The 14912-nt window shown below is 49.0% G+C and overlaps 1 long non-coding RNA gene across 1 annotated transcript in view; it reads left to right on the top strand.

The window, feature by feature from the left end:
- LOC123585164 overlaps positions 1-12217 on the top strand; it is a 39022-nt gene extending 26805 nt beyond the window's left edge. The window contains exon 3 of the long non-coding RNA XR_006705960.1: positions 11381-12217. This is a non-coding gene — a long non-coding RNA (uncharacterized LOC123585164). The remainder of the gene's footprint in view (positions 1-11380) is intronic.
- The last annotated feature ends 2695 nt before the right edge of the window (positions 12218-14912 follow it).

Below are 14912 nucleotides of genomic sequence, written 5' to 3'. Positions count from 1 at the left end.
TGGACGTAGCCCTCGTTCTCAGGGGGCTCACATTCTAGTGGGGGAGCAGAAAGAAACCAAGGGGTCATCTGGTCCTGTATATTGACATATTTGGTGATCTCAAGTGTTGGACATTAAAAAAATTTTTTTTTTAATGTTTATTTTTGAGGGAGAGAAGCAGAGCGCGAGCGGGGGAGGGACAGAGAGAGAGGGGGGCGCGCAGAACCTGAAGCGGGCTCCAGGCTCTGAGCTGTCGGCACACAGCCCGATGCGGGGCTCGAACCCACGACCGCGCGCGATCATGACCTGAGCCGAAGTGGGACCCTCAACCGACTGAGCCACCCAGGTGCCCCACAAGTGCTGGGCATTTTATAGGAGAGGTTATGGAAGCTCTGGAGGATGCTGACTTTTCTCCGGAGAGAATTTATTTTTGCTCTGGCTGGCTGTTATCCTGGGGGCATGTTGCCTTAATCATGTTTGGATTGAGGTGATTCAGAACTGTGTTTCAGTTTCACTACTTCTAGGGTGTGTTGGCAGAATAAAGCCCCCCTCCCAAGACGTCCGCATCCTGATGCTGGGAATCCACAAATCTGTTAGTTTCCATGGCAAAGGGGAAAGAAAGGGGACAGATGGAGTTGATGTTGCTAATCAGCTGACCTTAAAATAGATTATCCTGGATTTTCTGGGTGGTCCCAGCAGAATCACAAGGGCCCTTAACAGTGGAAAAGGGAGGCAGGAGAACAGAGTGATGCTCAACGAGAGGGACTCGACCTGCGGTTGCTGGTGTCGAAGGTGGGGAAAGGGCCCCATGTCAAGGAATGTGAGCAGCTTCTGGAAACTGGCAAAAGCAAGGGCACAGCTCCTCCCCGAAGGCCTCCAGCGGGAACACAGCCCTACCAGGCACCTTGATGGGAGCCCAGCGGGACCCCTGCCAGTCTTCTGACCTCCAGGACCCTGAGACCGTAAACTTGGGTTGTTTAAAGCCATTACACTGGTGATAATTAGTTGCCACAGGAAGCGAATGCAAGGAGTCCCAGCTACGACGTTGAGCGCTTCCCACGGCATCCTCTCGGTGGGTCCTCCACATTGTGTCTCCAGAGTGCTGTGAGGCTGCTGAAACGTTTGCCTTGTATCTCAGCCTCTTGCTCAGTGGCTTCTGCTTGCGGCTCACAAGTCAGCAACTGCCTGGAGACCTAGAGGGGTCCAGAATTCAGAATCCCTTCCCTGCACTTCTCTCGCAAGGGTGGGCTCCCTCAGACTTGCACTGCTTCGGTAGCCCTGACCTCAGATTTACGTCCCTCAGGCCACTAATACTGATCAGCTCCTCAGCCTTTGGCCCCGTGGTTCCGGGTCAGCAGATACACCAGGCAATAAACAATGGGTAGCTGTGGGGTTGACACTATCGTTAAACGAGTTTAAGCAACCTGGGTGCTGGTCCCAGCTCAGCCTTAAAGAGCCTTGGGTGTGTTATTGCCCTTCTCCGGGACTCGTTTCTTTCCTGTGCAGAATGAGGTTTTCAGATGACATCATCTTCTGCTTCTTTGCACCTGCAATTCTGGAGATCCCCTCCCCCCCCCCACCGCCCACCGTGTGCCGGTTGGTTTGGCAGGGGTCACAGAGGTGGGATCCTTGCCCGAAGGTGCTTCCAGTGTTTAATCATCATGGTGGAATAAGGTCTACTTATGTAGACAGCCACCTTAAGCCACGATGCTTTCTCATCAGCACAATTTGGTTAATTAATCCATGAGTAATCAGAAAAGTTAATTGGATGTGTAGAACTTGGGGAACTAACACCATGATGGATTGAGGATCTCAGTGGAGCTGGAAGCCATCTAACCTTGGTTATTTGCATGAGCTGTGATTTAGACCCGACAATTGAGGGGTTTTTTTTTTTTTTTTTTTTTTTTTTTGGTAAGCAGTTAAATGGATGGCACTTGTGTTCAGATTAAATAGGATGGAATTGGGTGGTATTTTGCAAGCTCTGCAATTCAATTTGTTTTCTGGGAAGGGAGTCAAGAAAAAAGTAATAAAAGCCCACGGTTATATAAGCATTAGACCAAAGCTGGGACTCCTCCCAGGGGGTCTGACTTTTCTTCCTCTCTGCCTCCCTAGTCCCTAGTGTGGTGCCTTGTGCATAGTCGAAGATTAGCTCTCTGACAGCAGACTAGCCCACGACGGACTAAAAAGCAACTGGCCGAACGAATAAATAAATGATTCCTCCATACAGCATGCAGGAAATGTTCAATCGACCACCCGGTCCAGGCCCCGTGGAAGGTTCCGGGACTAGAATGAAAAACTCCCCCTGCCCCGGGAGAGCTCCCAGCCCATTTGGGGTGCTGACCCCCGACCAGCAATGGCATACAATCTGATGCAGTAGCAGGTTAGTGGAAAGAGTGGGAAGGGCTGGGAGACCCCAGAGGGAGAGACAGAGTGAAGGAGCAGAGGGAATTTGGGAAGATTTCACAGGGCAAGTGGCATTTTAGGCTGCGTCTTCAAGGACGAAGAGATGTTTGTCAGGCAGAAGATTGGGGAAACCACATTCCGCAAGGGGTGGTGGGTGTGAGGGATGGAGAGCTGCTTTCGGATGACATGTGGCTTCATGTGGGACGGAGCGGATCGTGGGACGGGGTGGTTGGCTTGGAGTGAGGGTGGGAAAAGTCTAGGATGCCGATTGAGGGGACCTTGACCTTATTTGGACCCAACGGGGAGTCTCTGAAGGATTTCCAGTGTGTGAATGACATGGTGAAGGGATTCTTGTAAGCGGACGGTGGGTGGGCTGGAGGAGAGGGGGACTCATGGTAGAGTGGGAGTAGGTGCGGGGAGGGCAGGGGGGAAGGAAGCTAGAGAGTGGGGGTGAAAGGGCGGAAGTTCTGGTCAAGTTAGTGACCTTCGCTGGGCATCCTCAACTTTCCCATCAAATAATTTCCCAACAAATAATTTCCCAACCAATATTTCCAACAACAAATATTTCCAAATATTTCCAAATATTTTCCAAAATTTTCCAAATATTTCCCAACAAATAATTTCCACCTCGTGTCTTGTGTTGAGGCCTGGCGGGAAATTGCATGCAAAAACTTTTGTCTAGATGGCCCGGCACAGAGTAGTAAGCACTTAGTAAATTATTGGTTGCTTATGGTTTACCTGGGGGAGAGAGAGATGACAGGAGCCCTGGCTGAGGCAGCAGCCCGCGGATGAGGAGGAGGAGGGAGAAGTCAGAGACCAGGGGGAGGTAGACCAGACTGCTGAGTCGTGGTGCCTTGCCCTCGAGCTGAAAGGCAGTTTTATGCTGAGGCTTGCTTCAGCAGAGTCCCGGCCTCATTATAAACTTTAGATGAGGCCCCAGGGAGCTTGACCTTGGGCTATCCCGGACTCCGGCAAGCCTGCAAAACGAAGTTAGTTGCCCGCAAGGGAAGCATTTCTCTGGATGAAGGCGGATGCACGGGAACATCTGTTTTGTGGCTCCCGTCCCCGCGGGCTGCGTGGCGATCGCCCTGTGTGCCTGAGCAGGACAGCCACATGGGCCCTCAGTGGGGCAGCAGACGCAGTCATCCCAGGAGGCTGGGCTGTGGAGGGAGCCCCCCCCCACCCCCCACCGTGGGTATACTCCCGGGGAGATATTGAGGGTGCCCTGAAGGACCCCTGCCCGCTGTCTTCCTCTTGGTTTGAAGCCCCACCATTAGGAACCGATTTGTTGGGATTTAGAGGCTCTTTGTCTCCTATTGAATGCAAATACCCCAGGGAAAAGTAGTATCATTAAGGGAAGGGATAACAACCGTAACAGAAATGAATAATAATAAGGGTAACAACTCGGAGAACTGTTTTGTGCCATAGATATCTTTTACTCATTGCCTTATTTCATTGTTCTGGCGGTCCTAGCAGGTGAATATTTGTATCTCTGGGCACATGGGAGCTCGGGGAGGTTCAGAAGGTCGAGGAAAAAACACAGCATACACCTTTGCGAGCCCTGCGACAGAGCGGGAACAGTGCGAGGGACAGAGGGGCAGGTGTTGGGCGTGGGAGGTGGTGGGCATCCCAGCAGGAGAGAGAGAAGGAGGGGGTGAAAAGGGGAGAGGAGAGGTGCGGTTGTGGCCAGGACTGGCCCTGTTTACCTCATAATCACTGACCTGATAGATTTGCTTTTTGTCCCTGACTCTGTCAGTGCTTCTCCTCGTTCGGAGGCTCAGAGATAATCATGGAACTCCCAAGACAGGTTGGGGTAGAGTTAAGGACTCCACATAGGACCGCCTATGAGATTTAGTTTTATCCAGGTTTATCCAGCCATGGTTAGACAGGGCCACCCAGACCCCTCCTGACCAGGCCTGGGGACTAACAGTCTTTGCGTCCCCCGTGCAAGGCACAGAGTATGACTAACAGTAGGCGCTCAGTAGATGCTCCCTGCAGGAATGCTACCCAGGGTGTCCCCAGGCTTGCTCTCCTTAGAGCCCTGCTGACCCCTCTGGATGCTCTCCCTGTTTCCAATGGCAAAGGAATTAATTACAAGGCTCTCTGCTTGTGAATTCAGGAGGGACCAGAGGAAGATCAAATACAATGGAGTTTCATTGTTCATTAATGGCTGCTTACCCAGCTCATCTGGACCATTTAAAATTTGAATCCTAAATTCTAAATTTCCAATCAGGCCGTGGACTGGAAGGATGGAGGTGGAAAAGGAATCTGGCTTGCTCTTGAGGGTCCTGGTGACACAAGTCCTAGACACGGGGTCCGAGTGGCTTGATGGTCTCCCGGACCAGTGTGATCCAATGAGTACTAAGCGTAAAATAGAAAGTCACACTGGCAGCTCCAGAATGGAACGGGAGAAAGCACCAGAAGTGAGCGGATCCTGGTTTTGCCACTAGCTGTATGACCTTGGACGTCATGTTCTTTCTTTGGGCTTCCTATTTGCTCATCTGTAAAACTGGGACATTGGGTTGGATGAGTGGTTTTCAAGCTGCCATCGAGAAGTAGGAAGAGTTCTGACGTCCTCTGGGGTGGGTCTGCTTGGATCTGTTTACCATACTAAGGACTCCACATGGGACCGCCTACGAGATTTAGTTTTATCCAGGTTTATCCAGCCATGGTTAGACAGGGCCACCCAGACCCTATCAACCGACAGAAGAGGGCTAGTGCCCAACGCTTCAAGGGGCCCATTCAACACGAGTCTCTGTACTTGTAAAAGCTCTTTGCAAAAGGAATAATCCCTAACTGGATACCAAAAAATTTGAGCTATAGATCACTAGCTAGAGCGTACCATTGGAAGGACACCACAAAGTTGAAGTATCCCCAGACTCTTCCTACTCCTGCTTTTCAAGCTGTGCTGCCTTGGGGTTAAGACTTGTGGCTCTGGGGAACTCCCAGTAAAATGCAAATATTTATGTGGCTTTCCTCCCATAATTACTAGCACCAGGGATGGCCTCTGTAGCACAAATTCATAGACATCTTTAGTCTTAAACTTTCACTCCTCCATCCCACCACTTCCAACATTACCTCTTCCCTTGTAAAATTTCCATATGAAAGCCTGGCTGCTGACATTTGAAAAACGTTTATCCATTTGTCCCTGTCTCCGTGAAGTCAGGGCAAATTTCGGAAGAGGTTTTGCTTTCAGGAATATCAAAGAAGGAGACGAGGTGTTACGTCGGAGGCAGCCCAGCCTTCTTGCAACATTCGCCAGGCCGGCCTGGAGGTGAGGTCAGGCTTAGGTAAACTTGAACCTTTTTCGTTCTTACTCCAGCAAGCCCAGTTCGTTAAGTATGCGTTGGGCGACGTGAGAAGCTGGAGAATGTTTGGTATGATGTATGGAATAAGAAAGAAGTTGCTTCTAGTAAATGATCTGATGTGGGATGATTGCCCACTTCCATTCCAGTTTCCAGGGACCTGATCCACACACCTTGTATGTTTCAGGTGAAGCCTGGAGTAGCCCCTGGGGGCAGGGAGACACTTGGCTGAGGTTCCGAGTTTGACACTCGATTGCTGGCTTTGCTGGAGTGAGACTTCTAAAGGCTATGAAAAGAAGTTTAAGTTTGGGTATGTTATGAACAACACATGGCCCCAGCTTTAAGTTCAAGGCCTATTATTTGGGGCCATGCTCTTGCAAAGATACTTTGAAGTAAGACAAATATTTAAGGCAAGCTACAGATACCTTTGGGGGAAGTGTTGGAATTTTTGTAGGTTTTCACCTTCAGGTTTCTTAAGAGACAGTAGTTCGAAGTGAAGTATATTCACATGGTTAAAGACTGGGAGAAGGGGCGCCTGGGTGGCGCAGTCGGTTAAGTGTCCGACTTCAGCCAGGTCACGATCTCACGGTCCGTGAGTCGAGCCCCGCGTCAGGCTCTGGGCTGATGGCTCATGATGGCTCAGAGCCTGGAGCCTGTTCCCGATTCTGTGTCTCCCTCTCTCTCTCTCTGACCCTCCCCCGTTCATGCTCTGTCTCTCTCTGTCCCAAAAATAAATAAACGTTGAAAAAAAAATTAAAAAAAAAATAAATAAAGACTGGGAGAAAATTGACCAAGTGCAGTGGTTTGTTTCGAGATATAGAAATCACAGGTGAGCTTGTGTTCTTTATTTGCTAAGCTTTATATCATATGGGTATATTGTTCTGTAATGAAAAACAAGTATTGTAAACCTTTTTGCAGGTATATAACGTGCCTGGAATGCCAGTGATTGTATCTGCAATCTTTACTCCAACTCTTGGACCTGTTACATTCTGGCTTCTGTTCTTACTGCATTGAAACAGACTCACCCATGCTCTGCAAAACAAAGAGTACTTTTTCGTCTCCGCCATCTTTGACTGTGTGGACTGCTTTCTTCCTGAACTTCTCTTTCTCTTTGACATCCAAGGTCATCACTATTTGCTGGGCCTTCCCCGCCTTATCTTTTTTCATGGAAGCCTCTTCACTCACCCCCTTAAACGTGTTTCTCTCCTCGCTCCGTACCCACGTAGTGAGCGACTTCACCAAGAGCCAGCTTCGGCTTCCACGGGTGAGCACCGATTTCCCCTCTGATGTTCCAGTCCCACCGAGCGCTCTGTGGGACAGCTCCACAAGCTGTACACATACGTTGGAAGTTCATTATTTTAAATCCCTGGCCAAACATGCACCTGCTCTGGTGTTTCTTATCTCCTTACCTGGCATAGCAGCCTCTTCATGATCCTTTCCAGGCTGGCTCCTTCACTAACTTGTACTTCCTTCCTTTCCCACGGGCCCAATCACAACCTCCTGGAGCTTCCATCTGTCTAAACTCTCCCGGACCCACCACCACATCTCCATCCTCATCGATGGCCTTGGATTAGTTCTCCATTGCTTCTCACTGGGTTACTATAAACATTCTTCCTGCCGTCGGTGGCGTCTGTCCTCCAGGGCACCTTCATACTGCTGATTGAGTCATCTTTCTCAGAGTTCGTTTCCAAGCTGACCATGTCGCTGTGCCTAAAAACCCGCTAGTGGATTTCGCAGTATGTGCGCCTTGATAAGGCCTTTCAAGGTCTGACTTTTGCTTGTCTCTGCAGCCTCTTATCTCGTCACTTGGTCCCATACATCCTTTGCTCCAATGACACTACCCAGCCAAGACCCCATCTTCCAGTGTTTTTTTTTTTTTTTTTTTTTTGCCTCTTTTTGTCCTAACTTGCTGTCCTGTGTTTGAGCTTTCCCAGATCTTCTTGAGGTCACCGTGTTTAAGATCCTCAATTTTAACAATAGGAAACTTGTGCCATTTATATTTAATGAAACTTTCATTTCCTTCAGGAAAATGCCCACGTTAATCACATAAATGAGTGAGAACACACACACAAGAATGAATGGGAAAATATGTTTTATGTTATAAAAACACGATTTATACTCAACTTTCTGACCACAATCATAGAGTAAGGCAAAGCGCATAGCTCTAAAGAAAGGAAAGAATTTTACTCATCCATGTTAATATTGAAAAATTCAGTAGCTTGAGAATATTTTGCTCTTTATAAAGTCAGCAGTAACCATTCTTATGCTTTCTATGGATGGGGTGATGATGCATCTAATCGGTCAGCACATGAGTGTAACAGAAGTACTGTCCAAGTTGTGGGTCAGATATGACTAATTAAGGAAGACATCAGCCGGATGATTTTCTTGTGGCCTGGCCCACTTTTCTTCAGATGTATGTTCTTGGACAAGGCTTGATTAAGAATTAGACTTATTTTTTTTCATTAATCAGAATTTGTTTTTTCTTAAGCTCAATCATTGAAGACAGACGAATTGTTTAAATATTCTAACATGGCCTCATGTATCATTAGAATTAATGTAATGATGTATTACTGGAAACATAACAAATAGTTATCATCCTGCCCTCATAGTTGAGAGGATAGGTGGATTTGGAAAACCTAAAATGTCTCTGACTTGGTTTGTAAATAATTTTGACACATAACATCATGCTTTTGAGGGGTTAAACTGTGAGAACTAATTTTGGCCCAAACAAAATTAAGGTGAACACTCTATTGTCTTCGTGGATCTTATAAATGGGGGAAAAGAATGTTATTAAAGATTCAATATAGTTTTCTCCTCCTGGTCTCTCAGCGGTGATGGTCATTCAGATTCACTGGAAAGAGTAGTCCCATGCTGAAATAAAAGTGTTGTGTGAACGCGTGGATGATATCCAGTTACGTTCTAGGTCTACTGCTAGGATTAATTTTACATTATTTTGTGCTGGTCGGTGAATTCCTTAACTTCTTCGAGCCCCAGTTTCTTCACCTGTAAAAGGAAAAAAACCCACTAGCAATCATATTGCTGTTATAGGCCCCTGGAGGTGGGGCTGAGGTCACATACCGGAAGCACCTGGCCCAGTGCCCAGCACATGGCAGGCCCTCTCTCGGTCCACCTCCCACCAACGAAGACATGCAAATGTGTGCACAAAACACATGGGCTCAGACACAGAGGGAAAAATGTGGCTTTCATACAGACAGGAAAATTGTCCATATAGATAAGTCATAGAGAAAGGAAGCCATACTGAAGAAAAAGAATGGCTCTGGCGGGCAGGTGGAGTCGTTCATAGAAACCACTCAAAGCAAGCAAGACTCCTCATTTTTGGTGATCATTAGCATGTTTCTTTTATATGCCTGTTGGTTGCCGGCCAGTAGGGACATCTTATAAGTGTTTGGATTCAAATGTATAATTCTGGCTCTTCTAATTACTCATTCCCACCTGGCCTAGCAGTGTTTGCAGAGAGAGAGAGAGCAGGTAAGAATATTTTGTGAACTCGTTTCTCAGAAGGATGACCCCAGAGCTATAATTTGAAGCATTTTTACTGCATGGCGGATGATGCAAGGTTATTTCTTTTTGAAGGGGAAAGGGGGCGGGTGGAGAGCAGACTGAGGCTGAGGGGATCAGGGCCAGGAAAGAGTGAAGATAAAATTAGTACAAATATCTGGCACCATTTTCCAAATTGAGCCATAACATTTAGACTCTCACATACTCAGATTTCCTCTGAAATCTCAGGTTGCTTTCCTGTTATTGCAGAAGGAAGGTCCCTAAGGTTCCCCAGGGCTGGCTCTGCCTAGAATTAGCTGACAAGGGGGATCAGTGAGAGCCAGCTTGAGGCTTCTCACGGACAGCTCTGAGCAATGGTGGGGGCCCAGAGCCAAATTAGGGTGCGGGCAGGGCCTGGGGCTGATCACACGAAGAGTGCCCTCGGATGCTCTTTTCCAGAGCGCACTTGGACTGGAGAGACAGTGGCGTCTGAGCATCGATGTGCAAACCCCAGCTCTGATTGGGTGAACGGTGTCATGCAAATCACATCACCCTTCTGTTTCTCATGTTCCCCATCTGCAGTGAGGGGAGCCGGTGCTTAGCAGCCGGCATTGTTTTGAGGCCCAAAGGACATCATTTACGTGAAGATACTTGGAAAATTAGCACAGTACGAGAGGCAAAACACTTCAGGCTGAAATTGACATTCTGGGCTGCTTGAAGGAGAAAGGGGGGTTGGAAATCTCACCAAAGGAACAACGGGGACAAGTGCAGGGGTGAGGCAAGCAGAGGTGACACCGGCTGTGGCTAAGAACTCAGAACTGGGGTTGCATGCTGATGCTGCTTATCTATCTGTCTATCAATCATCTATCTATGTGTCCATCTATTATCTGTCAATCATCTATTATCTATCTATCTATCTATCTATCTATCTATTATCTATCATCTACCTATCATCTATCATCTATCTATCTATCTATCTATCTATCTATCTATCTATCTTGTATCTCTCTATTATCTATCTATCTGTCTATCAATCATCTATTTATCTATCAGTCATCTATTTATCTATCATCTATGTATGTATGTAAGTGTCTGTCCATCTATCTATTTATCACCTCCTTTTGTCTCAGTTTCCTCATCTGTAAAACGGGAATTATAAAATATGTATCACCTGGGTTGTTTTGAAGGTGAAACAAACAAAAAATGCACGCAGTGTGCCTGCCACACTGTCATTCCCTAGAGGACACTGGCAGCAGAGGAACGGGCCTGGAAACTCTATCAGCTTTGTGCTGCGGGATGGCTACGTGTATGCGAGACGCGCGTCCTTTTTCCCCGTAAGATCTTTCCTGAGTTCTTCGCGCCCTAAATGGTGGCGGGAGGATGGGGGAAACCATGGAAACTGACGGTTTCCTGACTTGTCATATTGTAGGTGTTGTCTCGCCGATAGTACAGAAGTCCCGTGGATGTTAACCCCTTCAGAAGGCGGTTGACGGTATTGATTGTGTAATATTTTTTAGGGTGGCCTTCTCTGTGAGGTGGTCCGAAAACATTGCTATTCATTTACTCATCCCTTTGTTCAGCCAACCAACTATCACTGGGCACCTAGTGTGTGCAGGATGATGAGCTGGGCTGGGAGGTGAGGATATACTGGAGAGCGGGACAAATAAATTTCCTGCCCTAAAGGAGCATGTGCTCTAGTGGGTAAGACAAAGCAATTACGTACTTAGTCTATCACATGTAGTGACAAGTGTTGGGAGGAAAAAGAAAGTATTAGAAGGTGACAGCGATGTCTTTGGAGGACTCAGGGTAGAGACAGTGACCACTATTCCCTGTTCTGACCCCCGGAGTTGCCCCTGATTGCCCTCCGTGGCTGTATTCCATCATCCAGGGAACTGCTTGGAGACATGAGGACAGAATGACCACATATCTACTCTGTCTTTAAGGGGGGGACGGTGAGGTTGGGCAGTTATGATCCCGGCATAGCCAGAATAAGGCAGAGGTGACAATCTCCTCCTGCCTGTATCCCTGACCCCTGCTCTGGCCCACTGCTGTGTGTGTGTGTGTGAACATTGGAATGGGGCTGGGGTGGGTTACAGAGACGATGGGTAAGCATACATAAGGTCTGGCTCAGAACACTTGAAATGCAGACCTCGTTTGGCAGGACTTTCTGTGACTCGGGCATATTATCTTTACAGCTCACGGTTTCCCGGGACATTTGTGCAGATGAAATTGATCAGCGGCAGGAGGAAGATAGCTGTTGCCTAGGCAACCAGCCGATGACTCATCCTGGCTTTGAAGCAGCAAAAGCCATGAGCCTGCAGTAATTTTCCAGATGCTTAACCTGTCCTCCTCCTTCTCTGTCTTTCTTTGTTTTCCTCTCTCCATCCTTCATTTCTTTCTGCACCCTCACTTCCCCGGGTCCTCCCTAAACTTGACACTGAGTGCTGCAGGATCTCTGCAGGGGGTGGGTATAGGGGGTGGTCCTGAGCTCCCCAGAGCAGTTATGTGGACCTCATCCCACCAGTAATAGGTGGCTTTCCCTGCTGCTGCTCCTTATCTCTCCTAACCTGGAAATGGCCAGGCTGTCACCGTCGGTGCTGCAGAGCCCCCAAGATGTTGCTTGTTGCCCTTGATCAGAGAACCTCAAGTGAACCTGGCACTTTTTCTTTGAATCTAAACTAAACGGACCACACCCCTTTATCTCAGAGATCTGCAGTGTTCCTTTGAGGACAGACAGTTATCCTGAGGGCCTCCCAAGCCGAGTTGCGACAGTGACGTTTACAGGTGACAGAGGCCACCATTGGCAGCTCTCTGGATGCTGGGTTTTCCCATCCTCCTTCGCTGACGTTCCCCACTCCTCATCTTGTGTCTGATGTTCCAGGCCCTTCTTAATTAGCCATCGCAATCGTCTCTACAACGCGGAGTATAGAAGCTTGAACCGTTCCCCTTCCAAAAGCATTTTCATTTTAACAAGGTTTTCAGAAGCAAAATATTTTAAAACTCAGGGGAACCAAATCGTTAGCCTTTTGGATAAAGATATAGGTGGTGGTGGGGGGGGGGTTGGGTAGTGAGCTACGCCTGGAAGAAGGTCTTTCTCTGCACGTCGTACGTGCATCACCCATGGTGATGCTGAGGCTGGCACAAAACATTTTATGTTGGTTACAAGTTGGTCCCCCAGTTCCGTATCTCACCCCTACCCGTACATATGTACTGTGTCCATGCACGTCACTCACACACACACACACACACACACACACACTGCCTTGAGCAGCAGCAGCAGCTAATGGGGAGACAACAACAAATCCCCAGCGATGAACGCAGGGCCACCAGAGACACAGACATACGCTCATTCTCCTCCTCCTGCGGTGGAGAATGCCGTCCTCTGGTCTCAAGCACACGCTGGGCAAGGATGCCTTGGCCACCCTCATGATCTGAGGAAATGGCACTGGCTCTGGGAACACTTCAATCCCGCGAAGCATGGGACTCGAGGTGGATGAGACTTGAGCCGTGTGCACCCTAGCCAACCATCCAGTGTGGGCATTGCCGCTAAAGTGTCCCCCCATGGCAACCGTGCTGCTGAACTTGAATCTGCAGGGATGGGGGCCGCTTGGCTCACAGGGCAGCCCAGTACATTTTTGAACAGATGGGATTGTTCACCTCTTTATAGATTTATGGAGCAATTCTTTCATTCGGTAAAGACTGATGGAATGCCCTTGGTGTGAGATGCAGGGGTGAGCAAAACGGTCCTGCCAGCGTGGGGCTCAGGGTCTCCGGGTTGGCGGAATCAAGGGCACAACCCGACAGCACCGTGGTTGCCAGCGGGGGAGACGGCGACCAGGAGAAGTTCAGGGAACTCTGGGGCCATAAGTGGGGGAGAGGGGGGGCCTCTGCAGGCGGGGGAGGGGTGTGGGGCCAAGGGGGATGGTCTGGGGCGGCTTCCTCGGGGAAAGTGAGGCAGGGCCAAACAGTCCGGTCCACCGGGCAGGGTGCGGCAGCCAGGGGAGGAGGGATAGACTGTGTGGAAAAGTGCCTGTTGGTGAGCAGGTTTGAAAAAGGACCGGGGAGGTGTGGGGGGGGGGGAACAGTGTGTCTTGAAAATGGAGGGAGAGTGGGGTGTGAGAGACAGCAGGTGGAGGGGGGCGGGGGGGGGGCGGTTCCAGGACACCATAGCCAGAGGCACAGGTGGGGAGCAGTGATGGTTCCTCCTCCTCCCCTTCCCCCTTCCTCTGCCCCTCCTCTTTCCCTCTCCACTTCCCTGCCCTCTTCTCTTTTTCTTTTCTTTTCTTTTTTTTTTAGGGGGGGGGGTGGGGGGATCGGTCTCTAATTTCATCTTTCTCAGAAACTCCCATCTGCTGAGGAACAAGAATTTCAGCTTCAAAACTTAGCGTGAAATAAAAATAGAAACAGTCCTTTTTGAGTAAACATGCTTAGATTTGGCTACGCTTACCGGGCAACTTCTCAGGCTGGCTCCTGAGCATGGGGCTGGGCTTTGGCTTGCTTGGTACTTGTAGCAACAGTGACAAAAGCGACCTTGGAGCCCTGAAGTGACCTGGACTGTTCTCCGCCTCTTTTGGTCTTCGCAGTAGCGCCCCTTGTCTCTCTGGCCACCTAGCGCCCTGCTGACGTTGGTGGCCATGGCGGGCAGTCTGTGCACCTTGTGGCTGGGTCTCCCTCCCTCCCCCCCTTCCCCCCTTCCTCCCTTCCCCTCTCCCCCCCTTCCTCTATCCTTCCCTCCAATCGGTCAGGGCCCAGCAATTATCCCCTGGATGATTCAGCCTGACCCCAGGTCTTGCTGTGTTTCTGTTTTGTTTTCCAAATGGCCTTTGCAGGGGGAACCGGCTCTGTCCTGTGGAGACCCCTGTGGTGTGGACAGTCAGTCTTGATTCCCAGTTAAGCCAAAAAAGAGGATAAAGGGATTCAGAAAATTCTCCCTTGCATGGCTATTGGTTTGCTGCAGAACTCCATTTTGAAATTAAAACTCTGGATACGAACGCCCTTCCTTCCCTCGGCATTCTTCCTTTTCAGGCCAAATTTCTCCCCAGTGGATAGATGCTTTGCCATCTAGGGAGACAGTTGACTTCTTGGGGAAGGCAGAAGGTAAAAGTGTGTGGGGGTGTGCGTATGTTTCAAAATAGGATTCCTGTTACTACACTATTTTAAGGATTTTTGGGTTCTTTTTCCTAAGATCATTAAGGAATCACTGACGCATTTTTAGCAAGGGAGCGATGGAGTCAGATTTGCATTTTCACAGAGGTCCTGGTGGCTGCTACAGAAATGGATGGGACAGCAAAGTCTGTGCAGGCAGATGGGTCAGCAGGTATCGGGTGGTGGCTAAGAAGATCAACGGGGACAGGCTTGAGACATGTTTAGGGGCTTGGGGGTCAGGATAGGCAGGTGGACCAGATACGGGCTTGAGGGATAGTAGGTATGAAGGTATGAAATTTCCGCTCCATGTGACCAGAGAGATTTGGAGACTGTTTACTGAAAAGGAGAATACGTAATAGGGGACCCAGATTTCGATAGTGGGAAGATGTTAAGTGCCTTCGAGAAATACATATGAGGATGACAACTAAGTGGGTATTGAATGTGGATCTCAAGGGAGACTCCCTCCAGTGTGAGTGAACGCTGATGCCCAGGAAGCAGGCGGGAGGGGACGACGGGACCCAGGGTCCGAGGAGCTCAGGCAGCGAAGGAAAGGAGAGAAGTGTGGTAGCAGACGAAGGGATT

Source organism: Leopardus geoffroyi, chromosome C3, assembly GCF_018350155.1.
Source record: "Leopardus geoffroyi isolate Oge1 chromosome C3, O.geoffroyi_Oge1_pat1.0, whole genome shotgun sequence".
Classification (NCBI taxonomy): Eukaryota; Metazoa; Chordata; class Mammalia; order Carnivora; family Felidae; genus Leopardus; species Leopardus geoffroyi.
The sequence above is the reverse complement of the archived record's forward strand: the minus strand, read 5'-3'. Positions and strand labels throughout refer to the sequence as shown.